Source organism: Arvicanthis niloticus, chromosome 19 (assembly GCF_011762505.2).
Source record: "Arvicanthis niloticus isolate mArvNil1 chromosome 19, mArvNil1.pat.X, whole genome shotgun sequence".
Classification (NCBI taxonomy): domain Eukaryota; kingdom Metazoa; phylum Chordata; class Mammalia; order Rodentia; family Muridae; genus Arvicanthis; species Arvicanthis niloticus.
The window spans coordinates 34,564,702-34,580,087 of NC_047676.1; the positions used below are offsets into that span (position 1 = coordinate 34,564,702).

General features: G+C 41.0%; 1 pseudogene; it reads left to right on the forward strand.

Annotated features, from left to right (window-relative positions):
* The window catches only part of LOC117723848 (serine/threonine-protein phosphatase 2A 56 kDa regulatory subunit gamma isoform-like), a 691,904-nt pseudogene that overhangs the window by 146,352 nt on the left and 530,166 nt on the right, over positions 1 to 15,386 (forward strand).

Consider the following 15,386-nt stretch of genomic DNA (forward strand, 5'->3'; position numbering starts at 1 on the left):
TTACAATTACTTTGTAGTACAGATTGAGGTCAGGGGTGGTGATTTCTCCCAGTGTTCTTTTATTTTTCAGGACTGTTTTGGCTCGCCTGAGTATTTTCTTTTTCCATATGAAGTTGAGAATTGATCTTTGAAGTTCTGTAAAATAAAATTGTCTTGGAATTTCGATGGAGATTACATTGAATCTGTAGATTGCTTTTGGTAAGATGGCCAGTTTCACTTTTTAATCCTATATATCCATGGGCCTGGGAGATCTTTCCATCTTCTGATATCGTCTTCAACTTCTTTCTTCAGGGACTTGAACTTCTTGTCATGCAGATCTTTTACTTGCTTGGTGAGCATTACACCAAGATATTTCTTTCTAGAGCTATTTATCAGAAGGTCTCCTGACTTCTTCGAGTAAATTTGGTATCCACACTCTTTGCTGAAGATGTTTTCAGATATAGGAGTTCTCTTTCCAAATTTTTGGGGTTGCTTGGATAAACTATCATATTCTGGAAAAAATAGCAATACTTTGATTTCTTCCTTTCTAATTTGTATCCTCTTGATCCCCTTTTCTCTCTTTTTTTTTCCTCACTTTGGAATGCTTTATTCCAATGATAAATGATAAAATGTATTTTCATTGATTTAAGTTTTTACATATGGAATTATCTGGTCAAATTCTTTGTCAGGAAAGAAGCCTATTGTATTCACAGATGTGAAAACGGGAGGACAAAAGGATTTTGACTTTGATGTGTTAGAATTTCAAGCTGAAATTATCTCAACAGACTCATTATTTGAATACACATAATCGATCTAGAAATATTTTTGTGGGGGACTAAAAATGTCAGGATATAGAAGGCTCTAACTCATAAAAGTGCATAGAGATTAGGTTGGACAATTTTGCTGCCCTTGCTTCTGAACTCATCTTCTGCTTCCTCATCTACTTCGAGGAGAGTAGCCTCTGCCACTGACACATGCAACTGCAAACTGAGTAGTTCAATCATGGTTGTCTGAAACCATGAGGCAAAATAAACCTTCCTTCCGTGAAGCTGTTTCTGGGAGGTTTTGTGATCACAATAAGGCAAAATTAACCAACGCCTTGTGATCCAAGTGTTTAACTAGATTGTGTGACCAAGTTACAGATAAATGCCTAGTTTCTTTTTCTACTCCTGAAGCAGATCTTTATATGCACAGTCTTTTCTAAAATGATGGTTTGGGCGGTGAAAAAAAAAACAACGAATTCTGTTTTTCTTTCTATTTATTTATTTATTTATTTTTGTTGTTTCGACAATCTATATTTTCTTTTTTTTTCATTTTTTTATTTTATATTTTATTTACATTTCAGATGCCATCCCCTTTCCCCATTTCCCCTCCCTAGAAAACCCCTATCCCATGCCCTCTTTTCCTTTTTGCTTTTATACAATTTTTTAAAGTGTTAGTTAAAGGTTTTATACGTTTGGTAATGCTCAATCAGAAATGTAACCCAATACCCAACCTAGATATATGAACTGTCTTTGACTGGTGGAGACACGTGGACATCTGCCTCCATGCCCCCTCCTCTCTTTCTCTCTCTTTCTCTCTCTCATCACCTAGCTTCTCCTCTCCTTCATCTTGTCCTCTCCTTTTTCCATCTCTTCCTCTCGGTACTCCTTCCCCCTTAGCTCCTCCTACATATCAAACTTCCTGTTAAAATAACACTTTTCTGTCAAAATGCAATTAGAGCATAATTATTCCTATTTGTACCAGTGAGGTACAAGATAGTCCTAATACCCAGTCCATCATTTTGTTGACTAACCAAAACCTCTGTCATCTCTCCTGACTAAAATACTTAGTTTTGAACCTGGCTTTTTTTCTTGGCTTAGAATAAATGTCAACTGAAAACCTTCCACTCAGATTTTTAATCTCAAAGTAAATAGCCAGGATTGGCTATGAGACTATAGATCTTCAACCCTGTCAGAAATCTAGAATGACTGAGTTAACTGAAATTATGGGAAGCACAAAGCATAGCTTCTAAAAGTTAGCCAATTTCTAGAGACCACTGAACACCTGGGAAGCCCCTATATTACAGAACGTTGGAGCATCAAATCTTCAGCCTTCTGGCCCAGAATCATCTGACAGACCTTAGTGATGCAGGATTATTAAGGGCTGATTACTCTGTCTAGGCAGATATAATCAGTCGACTATTCTGCAAGTGTGTCCTTTACTGGACAGTAATTTGTCTGTAGATGGAAAGAGGCAAGTCTCTGCACAACTGGAGTAACTCCAAGGATGCTCAATTTCTTCTTAGAATCCAAGACAGGAAGCTGTCAGGAGCAGACAGGTCTCTAATCAAAATGAACATTAATATAGAAATGTTTGTAACGTCAATTCTGTGGACTTCTGATGTTTTGAAAACCAACTATCCATGTAAGGTAACCTGGACTGTTGTCTGTTAACTCCTCTCAGCTATTTCTAAATAAAACATAGAGAATACCCTAATAATAAACTCCAAGCCATGAATTTGCTATAGTCCCTTAACTCACAGGCTCACCATCTCAAATCTGTTAAAAAAGTTAAAGAAGGACTGGGTCTAAGCATTGTATTCCTAAATGTGTTATATAGGCACAATGTCCATGAGAGTACCAATATTCATCTCATTTTTATATCAATAAGAAACTCGTACCAATGAAAACCTTAAATTTGAAATCAAAGTAAATTTTGTACCATTTAAGAAATTATAACTTCATCTTGATACTAATTATACAGATTTCTATCAATAGGTTGTGGCTATGCAATAAATCCTAGCTAATCCTCTCTATTCCAACAAAACCTCTACTTTTCCCTAGAAAGACAATCCAGTATTAACCACCTTAGTCCCCAAGCCCAGGGAATAGTGACACTGACTCTTCATTAACTTTTTCAAGCTGATTACCTGCGTTGAGATATTGGGGGGGGGGAAGAGTAAATTGATAAGCCTCTGACACCGTGTCTTCACTGCATCCAGGTGGAATTCCAGGACATCAGAGGTTTGAGCAGGTCTGCTCAGTTTGCTTGATGAGTAGATACACCGAGGCTGTGTGTTCTGCAATATACAATTCTCAGAACAAATTTTATTATCAAGAAAAAAAATTTTTTTTCCTAGAGGGCTGACTTTTTTTTTAAGATGTTGGTTCTAACAACTTTTCTTTTTTTTTCCCTCTTTTTAAAATTGGTTGTAATATTTACATTTCAAGTTTTATCCCCTTATCCCATTCCCCCCACTATTGAGGAACCCTTTATCCCATCCCCCCTCCTTGTGTTTCTATGAGGGTGTGATTTTCCAGTTTCTATGATGCTGTTTCCATTAACATAAACTGCCTCCTAAATTTCTAAATCCTTCCATTTGTGTTATTAAATATCCTATTTTTCTTTTTTCTTTCTTTTTTATCTTTTTTCCCTTATTTCTTCTTTTTTTCATCTATCTTTTTAAAATTGGGTATTATATTTACCTTTCAGATTTTATCCTCTTACCCCACTTCTTCCCACCCCCCAGAAACCTCCTATCCCATCCCCCCTCCTCATGCTTCTATGAGGCAGTGCCTGCACCTAACCCCCCCACTACCCCCTCCCTACCCTTACTTCCCCCCCCATCCCCCACACTCTGTGTTCATTTTTTATAGGACCAAGAAACTCCTCTACCATCAATGCCCAACAAGGCCATCCTCCCCTACATATACTGCTGGGGTCCTGGGTCCCTCCCTATGTGCTCCCAGGCTGGTGGTTTAGACCCTGGGGGGCTCTGGTTGTTTGGTATTGTTGCTTTCCTCCTGGGGTCACAAAACCTTTCTGCTCCTTCTGTCTTCTCTCTAAGTTCTCCATTGGGAAACCCTTGATCATATTAGTGGTTAACTGTGAACATCGTCCTCTGAATGTGTTAGTCTTTGGCAGACCTCTAAGGAGACAGCTATATCATGTTCTTGACAGCATGCACTTCCAACCATCCACATCAGTGTCTAGCTTAGGTGACTATACATGGGATGGATACCCAGGTAGAATGGTCTCCTGATGGCTCCTCCTTCAGTTTCTGTCCCATGTTTTGTTTCCATATTTGCTCCCTTGAGTATTTTTGTTGCTCATCTTAAGTAGAACTGAGGCATCCCCTTTTGGTCTTCTTTCTTCATGTGCTTCATGTGGTCTGCTGGTTGAGTCTCCGCTATTCCAAGCTTTTGGGCTAACATCCACTTAACAGTGAGTAAATACCATGTGTGTTCTTTTGTGATTGGGTTAACTCACTCAGGATGATAATTTCTAGATCCATCCATTTACCTAACAATTTCTCGAATTCATTATTTTTAATAGCTGAGTAGTACTCCATTGTGTAGATGTACCACATTTTTTTGTTTCCATTCCTCTGTTGAGGGACATCTGGGTTCTTTCCAGATTCTGGCTATTATATATAAGGCTGTATGAACATAGTGGAGCATATGTCCTTGTTATATGTTGGAGTATCTTCTGGGTATTTGCCCAGGAGTGGTATAGCTGGATCCTCAGGTAATGCTATGTCCAGTTTTCTGAGGAACTGCCAGACTGATTTCCAGAGTGGTTGTACCAGCTTGGAATCCCACCAACAATGGAGGAGTGTTCCTCTTTCTTCCCATCCTTGCCAGCATCTACTATCACCTGAGTTTTTGATCTTAGCCATTCTGACTGGTGTGAGGTGGTATCTCAGGGCTGTTTTGATTTGCATTTCCCTGATGATTAAGGATGTTGAGCATTACTTATGGTGCTTCTGAGCCATTTGAGTTTCCTCAGCTGAGAATTCTTTGTTTAGCCCTGTACCCCATTTTTTAATAGGGTTATATGGTTGTCTAGAGTATAGTTTCTTGAGTTCTTTGTATATCTTGGATATTAGCCCTCTATCGGATGTAGGATTGGTTAAGATCTTTTCCCAATCTGTTGGTTGCCATTTTGTCTTATTGACAGTGTCTTTTTGCCTTACAGAATCTTTGCAATTTTATGAGGTCCCATTTGTCAATTCTTGATCTTAGAGCATAAGCCATTGGTGTTCTGTTCAGCAACTTTTCCCCTGTGCCTAGGTATTTGGAGTCTTCCCCACCTTCTCTTCTATTAGTTTCAGTGTATCTGGTTTTAAGTGAAGGTCTTTTATCCACTTGGATTTGAGCTTTGTACAAGGAGATATGAATGGATTGATTGATTTGCATCCTTCTACATGTTGACCTCCAGTTGAACAAGCACCATTCGCTGAAAATGCTGTCCTTTTTCCACTGGATTGTTTTACCTCCTTTGTCAAAGATCAAGTGGCCATAGGTATGTGGGCTCATTTCTGGATCTTCAATTCTATTCCATTGATCTTTCTGCCTGTCTCTGTACCAATACCATGCAGTTTTTATTACTAACGCCCTGTAGTATAGTTTGAGGTCAGGGACGGTGATTCCCCCAGAAGTTCTTTTGTTGTTGAGAATAGTTCTCTCTATCCTGGGTTTTTGTTGTTCCATATAAATTTGCAAATTGCTCTTTCTATCTCTATGAAGAATTGATTTGGAATTTTGATGTGGATTGCATTGAATTTATAGATTGCTTTTGGCAAGATGGCCATTTTTACTAAATTAATCCTGCCAATCCAGAAGCATGGGAGATTTTTCCATCTTTTGAGATCTTCTTCTATGTCTTTCTTCAGAGACTTGAAGTTCTTGTCATACAAATCTTTCACTTGCTTGGTTAGATTCACTCCAAGATATTTTATATTATTTTTAACTATTGTGAAGGTTGTCATTTCCCTAATTTCTTTCTCAGCCTGTTTATCTCTTGAGTTTAGAAAGGCTACTGATTTGTTTGAGTTGATTTTATATCCAACCACTTTGTTGAAGTTGTTTATAAGGTTTAGGAGTTCTCTGGTGGAAGTTTTAGGGTCACTTATGTATACTATCATATCATCTGCAAATAGTGAAATTTTGACTTCTTCCTTTCCTATTTCTATCTTTTTGGCTTACTTTTGTTGTCTAATTGCTCTGGCTAGGACTTCCAGTACTATATCGAATAGGTAGGGTGAGAGTGGGCAGCCTTGTCTAGTCCCTGATCTTATTGGAATTGCTTCAAGTTTCTCTCCATTTAGTTTGATGTTGGCTACTGGCTTGTTGTATATTGCTTTTACTATGTTTAGGTATGGCCCTTGAATTCCTAATCTTTCCAAGACTTTTAACATGAATCGATGTTGAATTTTGTCAAATACTTTCTCAGCATCTAGTGAGATGATCATGTGGTTCTTTTCTTTGAGTTTATTTATGTAGTGGATTACATTGATGGATTTCCAAATATTGAACCATCCCTGCATTCCTGGGGTAAAGCCTACTTGATCATGATGGATGATTGCTTTGATGTGTTCTTGGATTTGGTTTGCAAGGATTTTATTGAGTATTTTTGCATCAATATTCATAAGAGAGATTGGTCTGTAGTTCTCTGTCTTTGTTGGGTCTTTGTGAGGCTTAGGTATGAGTGTAATTGTAGCTTCATAGAATGAATTGGGTATTGTTCCTTCTGTTTCTATTCTGTGGAATAGTTTGAAGAGAATTGGTATTAGGTCTTCCTGGAAGGTCTGATAGAATTCTCCACTACAACCATCTGGTCCCGGACTTTTTTTGGTGGGGAGGTTTTTAACGACTGCTTCTATTTCTTTAGGGATTATGCAACTGTTTAGATGGTTTATCTGCTCCTCGTTTAACTTTGGTACCTGGTATCTATCTAGAAAATTGTCCATTTCATCCAGATTTTCCAATTTGGTTGAGTATAGGCCTTTGTAGTAGGATCTGATGATTTTTTAAAATTTCCTCTGTTTCTGTTGTTATGTCTCCCTTTTCAGTTCTGATTTTATTAATTTGAGTACTGTCTCTGTGCCCTTTGGTTAGTCTGGCTAAGGGTTTGTGTATCTTGTTGATTTTCTCAAAGAACCAGCTCCTGGTTTTGTTGATGTTTTATATAGTTCTTTTTGTTTCAACTTGGTTGATTTCAGTCCTGAGTTTGATTATTTCCTGCATCTACTCCTCTTGGGTATATTAGCTTCTTTTTGTTCTAATACTTTCAGGTGTGCTGTCAAGTTATTAATGTATGCTCTTTCCATTTTCTTTGCGTGGGCACTTAGAGCTATGATTTTTCCTCTTAGTACTGCTTTCATGGAGTCCCACAAATTTTGATATGATGTGTCCTCATTTTCATTTAAATCAAAAAAGTCTTTAATTTCTTTCTTTATTTCTTCCTTGACCAAGTCATCATTGATCAGAGCATTCTTCAGTTTCCACGTGTATGTGGGCTTTCCGTTGTTTTTTGTCCATGTCAAAGACGAGTCTTAGTCCATGGTGGTCTGATAGGGTACAAGGGATTATTTCAATCTTTTTGTATCTGTTGAGGCCTGTTTTGTGACCAATTATATGGTCTATTTTGGAGAAGGTACCATGAGGTGCTGAGAAAAAGGTACATTCTTTTGTTTTAGGATGAAATGTTCTATAGATGTCAGTTCAGTCCAATTGGTTCATAACTTCTGTTAGTTTCATTGTGTCTCAGTTTAGTTTCTGTTTCCATGATCTGTCCATAGCTGAGAGTGGGGTGTTGAAATCTTCCACTATTATTGTATGAGGTGCAATGATGTTGTTTCCTGTTATTTTTGTTATTGACAGTGGTATTACGTTTGTATAGCTACCTTCTTTTAGGGTTGTTGGAAGATTACTTTCTTGCTTTTTCTAGGTTGTAGTTTCCCTCCTTGTGTTGGAGTTTTCTGCCAATTATCCTTTGAAGGCCTGGATTTGTGGTAAGATATTGTGTAAATTTGGATTTGTCATGGAATATTTTGGTTTCTCCATCAATATTGATTGAGAGTTTTGCTGGGTAAAGTAGTCTGGGCTGGCATTTGTGTTCTCTTAGGGTCTGTATGATATCAGTCCAGGATCTGGCTTTTATAGTCTCTCTTGAGAAGTCTGGTGTAATTCTTATAGGTCTGCCTTTATATGTTACTTTACCTTTTTCCCTTAGTGCTTTTAGTATTTTTTCTGTGTTTTGTATATTTGATGTTTTGATTATTATGTGATGGGAGGTATTTCTTTTCTGGTCTAGTCTATTTGGGGTTCTATAGGAGGGAGAGCCCAGGAAAAAGTCCTGACAAGAAGCCAAAAGTCTCCATAGGCTGACCCATAGTTCTGTTTGGGAGCTACGGCCCTGGGATGTTTTACAGCAGGGGGCATTCCAGTTGGTGGCAACCTCGGGGCTCACACTCTGGACCCCTTCTCTACCAGCTATGACTTGTCCAGGAGTTCTGAGAGGCTGTCAGCAGGACCAGCTGAAATCCGAAGGTGATTTTAAACTTAGTAGGTGATTTTGTTTCTCAGAGGACTCTCTTTGCTGACAGGAGTGGACTCTGTCATGCAAACTAAATTAACAAGAAAGATATAGGCAAAAGCTAATGGACAAAATTATGTCTATGAACATTTCATGGTTTCCATGATCATTATGTAACTTTGATATCAATTTGTGGTTCTTTCTTGAAAACCTTTGTACCTCTGAGCTTGGTTTTCATAGACTTTTCAGAATCATAAGACTGATCTTCATCTGGTCATCAATATACAGGATTTAAAACACTTACTTGACTTCATTAATATGGATGTCAATCACTGATATCTGGAGTTATTACTAAGATCATCCTTAAATCACTATTGACTTGTACCAAAACAACCCTCCTCATTTGAGTAAAACATGAATCTACTTAAAGTAGAGTCAATCCTTTATGTAAGAAAATGTTCAAGCTTTAAACAAAAATCTAATCAGTTTGATAATCAGAATAGATCCAGGTGAACAGTTCTCCTGAACCTAGTATAACAGAACCTGTAGCTTCCCATGTGAGTTCAAGGAGGTGACCTTTGGTCTTCTGCAAGAACAGTAAGTGCTCTTAGGTGCTGAGCTATTTATCCAGTCCCCAGTCATTTTGCTTATCCAAAGAATTCTGTTCTTGAAGAGATTTTATTAGTGTATTGTGCAAGTCTGCAACTAGAGAAGGGAGCAAAGGCAGAGATAAGGCAGGCAGTCAAAGCAATGCTTTCATTCTTTTTTTTTTCTTTGTGGGGAGCCAACAGAAAGCAGCTATCATTCTTGCAGCCATCTTGAGCCATATACCCTGACCAGAGACTTGATTAACTTAGCCTACAACAGCTGAGCACACTGTGATAACACAGTGTTTTAGATTCCCAGGATCTTCCCTTGGGTGTGTGAGACTTAAAGGTATGTGACTTAAGGGTGTTACTTAGAGATCACATTTAGAGACAAGACCCAAGGGCATGATTTAAAGGTGTGACTTAGAGGCATGGCTTAGAAGTGAGACATATAAAAGGCAAAAAACACTAGGAACAGAGAATCAGACACTTCAGAGAGTACAATTTGGAGTAGGAATTAAGCATTAGGACAGTACAACTTAGAGTACAACTTGGAGTAGGAATTAGGCATTGAGGAAGAAGACACTAGGAACTTGGAGGCACTAGGGACTAGGAACTAGGGACTAGGAACTCAAGACTTGGGACTTGGACTAGAAAGAGAGACTGAAGAATAAATGGGATTGAATAACACTCTGTCTGGTCTCCATTATTCACATCCACCCTCACCCTCTCTTGCTGAACCCCAACCCGAAGACTTGAGCAGCATGGGGCAGTGCAGGCTCTAACAATTTAGCCCCAAGGCTTTTGGCAGTGCAGGTTCCAACACTGACAGAATGGTCAGAGACATTTTGGCCCCCAAACGTGGGGTAGTGCACTTCTCAACATTTTTGAAGCCCAAGAGTTAGGAAGTTAGGCCCGAAATAATTCTTTCTTTCTTTCTTTCTTTCTTTCTTTCTTTCTTTCTTTCTTTCTTTCTTTCGTTCTTTCTTTCTGACAAAGTGTCCTGAAGCCCAGACTGACTTTGAAAGCCTGATCCCCTGCCTCCACCTCCTGAGGTTGCAGGTGTATATATTCACACTTTTCTTATACATGGGATGTCCTTAGACCAGAGATCATCAGCCATTTTTAAAAATCTTGTTTGGGATGTGCCTCAAAACAGAATGGGTGCAACTCATACCCAAGTGGACTAGATAACTATGCTGAAATCCCTGGATGTCAGCTGCTGAGTGACAGAAGTCAATCAGGCAAATGAGGAGGGGGCCATTGTCTTTCCTTTTCCCCTTGATTTCCTTAGTAGCTTTCCTATTTCAATGTAGTGTCAATTTATGTCTTTAGCTTTCAGTATGCCCACCTTTCTGTCTTTCCTTTTCTCTTCTGAGACAGTCTCATGTAGCAGGGTAGACTCAACTTTGCTATATAGCTGAAGCTGACAAAGGATGCCAATGATGGCTATTCTTGATGATCAACTTGATGACATCAACTTTAACTAACTAAAATTTAAAAATGGAGAGCACATTTGGGAGGGATTTTCCTCTTAACTTGAAAGAGGAAGATCCATGTCTAATGTGGAATTTTAAAAAATTTTTCATTTTATTTATTTCATGGGCATTGGTGTTTTGTCTGTATGTATGTCTGGGGTGAGGGTGTCAGATTCCTCTGTAATTGGAGTTCTAGACAGTTGTGAGATGCCACATGGTTGCTGGGAATTGAAGCCAGATCCTCTGGAAGAGCAGCCAAGTGATCTTAACTACATAGTCTTCTCTCCTGCGCCTTTAATCGGGAACTTGCGGTAGGAAGACACACCCTTAATTTGGGCCACACCTTCTGCTGATAACTCAAATAAATAGAACGTGGAAAAAGGAAGCCCTGGCTTTTTGCTCTGGACTTGCTAGCAAGTGTATTCCTTCTGTGGCATTAGAGACTACTTTGGGATTCCAGCTTCTACTGAAGACCAGCTGAGTCATTGAGGCTTGGGGACTGAGAATCTTTGGATTCTTGGATTTTCCATTCATAGTCAGACATCATTAGATTAGCTGGAGCACATCCTAGTCTTTTGGAGACCAGAGTTACTTCCAACTCAGAAGACTGGACTTGAGAATTTGCAAACCATCAGCGGTCAGCACAGTGCCTACCACAAGGAATCCCTTGCTGCAATGTCCTGTGTGCACTATAAATTTTCCTCTAAACTCACCTATGGCACCATCACCTTTGATGGGCTCCATATCTCCCTCTGCGATTTAAAGAAGCAGATTATGGGGAGAGAAAAGCTGAAAGCTGCCTATAGCGATCTGCAGATCACCAACGCAGAGACGGAAGAAGAATATACTGATGTTAATGCACTAATTCCTAAAAATTCATCTGTAATAGTCAGAAGAATTCCTATCAGAGATGTTAAGTCTACAAGCAAGAAACGTGTTATAAGTCGAACTGAGCCAGTGATGGGAGCTACAAAAGCAATTGGTGACCCTTCTGCATCTCTTTCTCTGGCCCAGCTTACAAAGACTGTCAATCTGGCAGAAGCCAATGCTTCTGAGGAAGACAAAATTAAAGCAATGATGTTGCAATCTGCCCGTTTATACAACCCAATCAATTACATGAAGAAAAGTCTGGTAAGTCTGCCACCTCCATCCTACACCTGCTTTCGTTGTGGTAAACCTGGTCATTATATTAAGAATTGCCCAACAAATGGGGATAAGAACTTTGCAACTGGTCCTAGGATCAAAAAGAGCACTGGAATTCCTACAAGTTTTCTGATGGAAGTGAAAGATCCTAACATGAAAGGTGCAATGCTTACCAACACTGGAAAATATGCAATACCGATTATACATGCAGAGGCCTATGCAATTGGGAAGAAAGAGAAACCACCCTTCTTACCAGAGGAACCATCCCCATCTTCAAAAGAAGGTGATCCTATCCCAGAGGAGCTCCTGTGCCTCATCTGCAGAGACATTCCTACAGATGCCGTTGTCATTCCATGCTGTGGAAACAGTTACTGTGATGAATGTATAAGAACAGCACTCCTGGAGTCCGATGAACATACATGTCCAACATGTCATGAAAATGATGTTTCTCCTGATGCTTTAGTTGCCAACAAGTCTTTACGGCAGGCTGTTAATAACTTTAAAAATAAAACTGGCTATACAAAAAGACTACGAAAACAGTTACCTCCACACCCAACACCAACACCAACACCAACAACACCAACACCAACACCAACACCAATACCAACACCAACACCAAGACCACTCATCCAGCAGAACCTGCAGCCTCTGATGAGGTCTCCCATATCGAGACAGCAGGATACTCTGAAGATTCCAGTGACATCTTCCTCAGCTAACCCAATTCCCTCTATATCTTCATTAATTTCAACTCCATCTTCTTTGGCCTCTTCTGTGCCTGGAAACCCATCTTCTGCCCCAGCTCCAATACCAGGCAGAGGAAAGAGCTGCAAATACCGTGCCAAGTCCAGATTTCATGGATTCCACCCATCTAGGTCAAGGTCACCTCCCTATAGACTATACCATTCCTGGTCCAGATCTCCTCAAGCATTTAGGGGACAGTCTCCCACTAAACACAATATATCTCAAGGAGAAACAGAGCATGAGTATTTTCATAGATACAGAGAAGGTCTACCCCCTTATGACACCAAAGCCTATTATGGGCAGAGTGTTGACTTTAGAGACCCATTTGAGAAAGAACGCTACCAGGAATGGGAGAGGCAATATCGACAGTGGTATGAGAAGTACTACAAAGGGTACACAGTGGGAGTGCAGCCTAGACCTTTGGCCAACAGAGAAGACATTTGGAGATAGTGGCTGAAACTTCAGGGAGACTTTGGGGTCCTCAAGAAGTAGAAGCTACATCCACAAGAAGGGTTCAATGGGCTCTGAACCAGCCAAGAGATGACAGCACACACAGCTTTGCAGACATGCTTGCCCCTGGTGAATTCTGAAGCCAAAGGTGCCCAACCCCCAAATGACCAAAAACAGAGGCTTACATGAGACAGAAACCTGGAAAGGAAAGACATCCAAGCAATGTGGAGAGAATACACCTTGAAATCCTTCAATATACTACTCACTGGCAGGAGCCAGAGAAAAACTCAGGAAGAGCCTCATGCTGCCTCTGTGAACTTCAGAGCTGTGACTGTGCCCCACATGCCCAGGAGTCTGGAAGTGTCTTTATCTTGTCCTCCTGACTGTTCAATTGATTTGTTAAGGAATATTTTCTTAAGTCTATGTAGACTCATTGCTTTCTGATGGACAGTGTACATAAATAAAATCTTTCCTCTCCACCACCTTCCTGTGTAAGTGTTTTTCAGAGGTAAAATCAGGATTGGAGTCTGGGGTTGGAAGTGGTCACTAATCAAGTCAGAGGAATTTCCCTGCAGGTGGAGTTTCATTAGAAGTGGGATGTGGACACTAACAGGCTTGGCAGGGACAAAAGCATGGCCCACCCACCTGGGTTTCTTGTATTGATTTCCAGAAGAGGGCAGAGTGGAGCAGTGGGAAAGGGGGTGAAGGTGGAGTCTGCAAGTGATCTGCAGGTTACAATGACAAAAAGGAACAATATGTTTCCAGGGTTTTTTGTGAACTAGAACTTTCAACTGTATCATTTGCAAAGCACTATTTTAGGTTTCTCTCTCTCTCTCTCTCTCTGTCTCTCGTCTCTCTCTGTCTCTAATGCTCAATTTTTTCAATGCTAGATCTTGGCAGTGTAGGCAATATCTGGTAACTTTTATTCTGTTTTACAATTTTGAGATTACTGTTTATTAAGAACATGTTTCTACTCTTTCCTCTTTCCAAACCCTCTCATGCATACATCTCAGCTCTCTTTTAAATTCCTAGCCAATTTGTTCTTTAATTGTGTAGACAGCCGTGCCCTCTGGTGGCGGAGGCCTTAATAGCAAGCCACCAGCAGAATTGCCCTGATAAGCAGGCCCTCTGTGTTCTGGAGCAGTCTCCTGTCTCTGTGTAGTATGCAAATGGGGTGCAGGAGCGAGCGGGAATGCAGGAGCCGGTGGACTTGCAGCCCAGCTAGTAGAACATACTCCACTTACACACAACAAGTTTTGGCATGGCCCCCAATCAGATGTTCAGGACCCACATCAAGGTTAAGCTGCACATCTGATACCTATGAGCTGGGAGGCCTAGGTCCAGCCAGTGTATGTTCTTTGGCTGGTGATACAGAATCTGAAAGCCCTAAAGGTCCAGGATAGTTGACTCTGTTGGTCTCTCTGTGAAGTTCCTATCCCCTTCCGGACCTATAATCTTTTTACTTATTCTTCCATAAAAATCCCCAAGTTCCACCCACTATTTGGCTCTGTCCATCTGATTCAGATGCTGCTGGGTGGAGTCTCTCAGAGGACATCATGTTCCTCTCTGCAAACAGGACAGAGTATCAATAATACTCAGCGCTGGGATGGGTCTCTAATTGGGCTGCTTATTGGTTGGCCATTCCCTCAGTCTCTGTTTTGTCCCCCATGCCTGCATTACTTACAGATCTTTCTTCCTGCACCTCCAGCTCATGTTGTTTGTTTGTTTTGTGTTTCTTTGGTTGTTGATGCTGTTGCTTTGTGCTTCCTTCTCTTCCTGGAGCTTCCCAATTCGTACAGCAATCAGGGCTTAGATTACTAGGTCCAGTTTACAGAAAGAAAAGAATTCAGTCTCCAGATGCTTGAAGACAGACAAGACAATCTGCCTTCCTGGAAAAGGCCAGAGTAAGAACCCTGGACCAGCTCCCATAATCCCACTTGGGTAGACAGTCCAGCCTTCTCAGACCTGCACAGCTTTCAGTCTAATTTTGGATGTCTCAACTGCTCTACTCAGGTGAAAACAGCACCCGAGTGGCAGTGTGGGGTGTTCCCACTAGAAATGGACAGGGTCTAAAGCAGAGGTAAGGCTCACCTCTGCATCCCCAGGCTACCCTGGAATCGCCCTGGGCCAAGGTATCACCTGTTCCCAGTGGCCCTGCGTTCTCACAACACCATTCTTTATGCCAGTCTTCGCAGCTCCTCCTCTGCCCGCAGTGATGGCAGTGATGGCAGTGATGGCAGCCATGAGCAGCCCAGTCTTGGGGTCTATCCAAAGCCTGCACATTGGGGCGGGGCTTGGTAGAGCTCCACACCCAGGCACTGGTACATCCTGCCCCAGCATTCACTGCCAGCCCTACAGAACACAGGACATGCTTAGCCCCACCTCCGAAAGCTGCAGAACCTGGTGCTCTAGTTTCCTGGAAGACTCTGGTCCCTCTCAGCACTGTAGACTGGCCACCACTCAAAACACCTGATCTGCTGCTCCCGAGAACCCCTGGGTCGCGCAGGCGTTCAGTGTGCAAGCTCCACAGTCCTGGGTCTCACTCTATGCAAGCTCAGGACCCCAATTCGCAACAGCCCTAGCAGGATGCTCTGTCATGGACCCCTAACTTTGAATGAGGACTAAGCTGCCATCTTTGTGTGGGGCGTGGAAGGAGGGCCTGGAAGACATACTGAAGATAGTAAATCTTGAATTAAAAAGTTCTCAG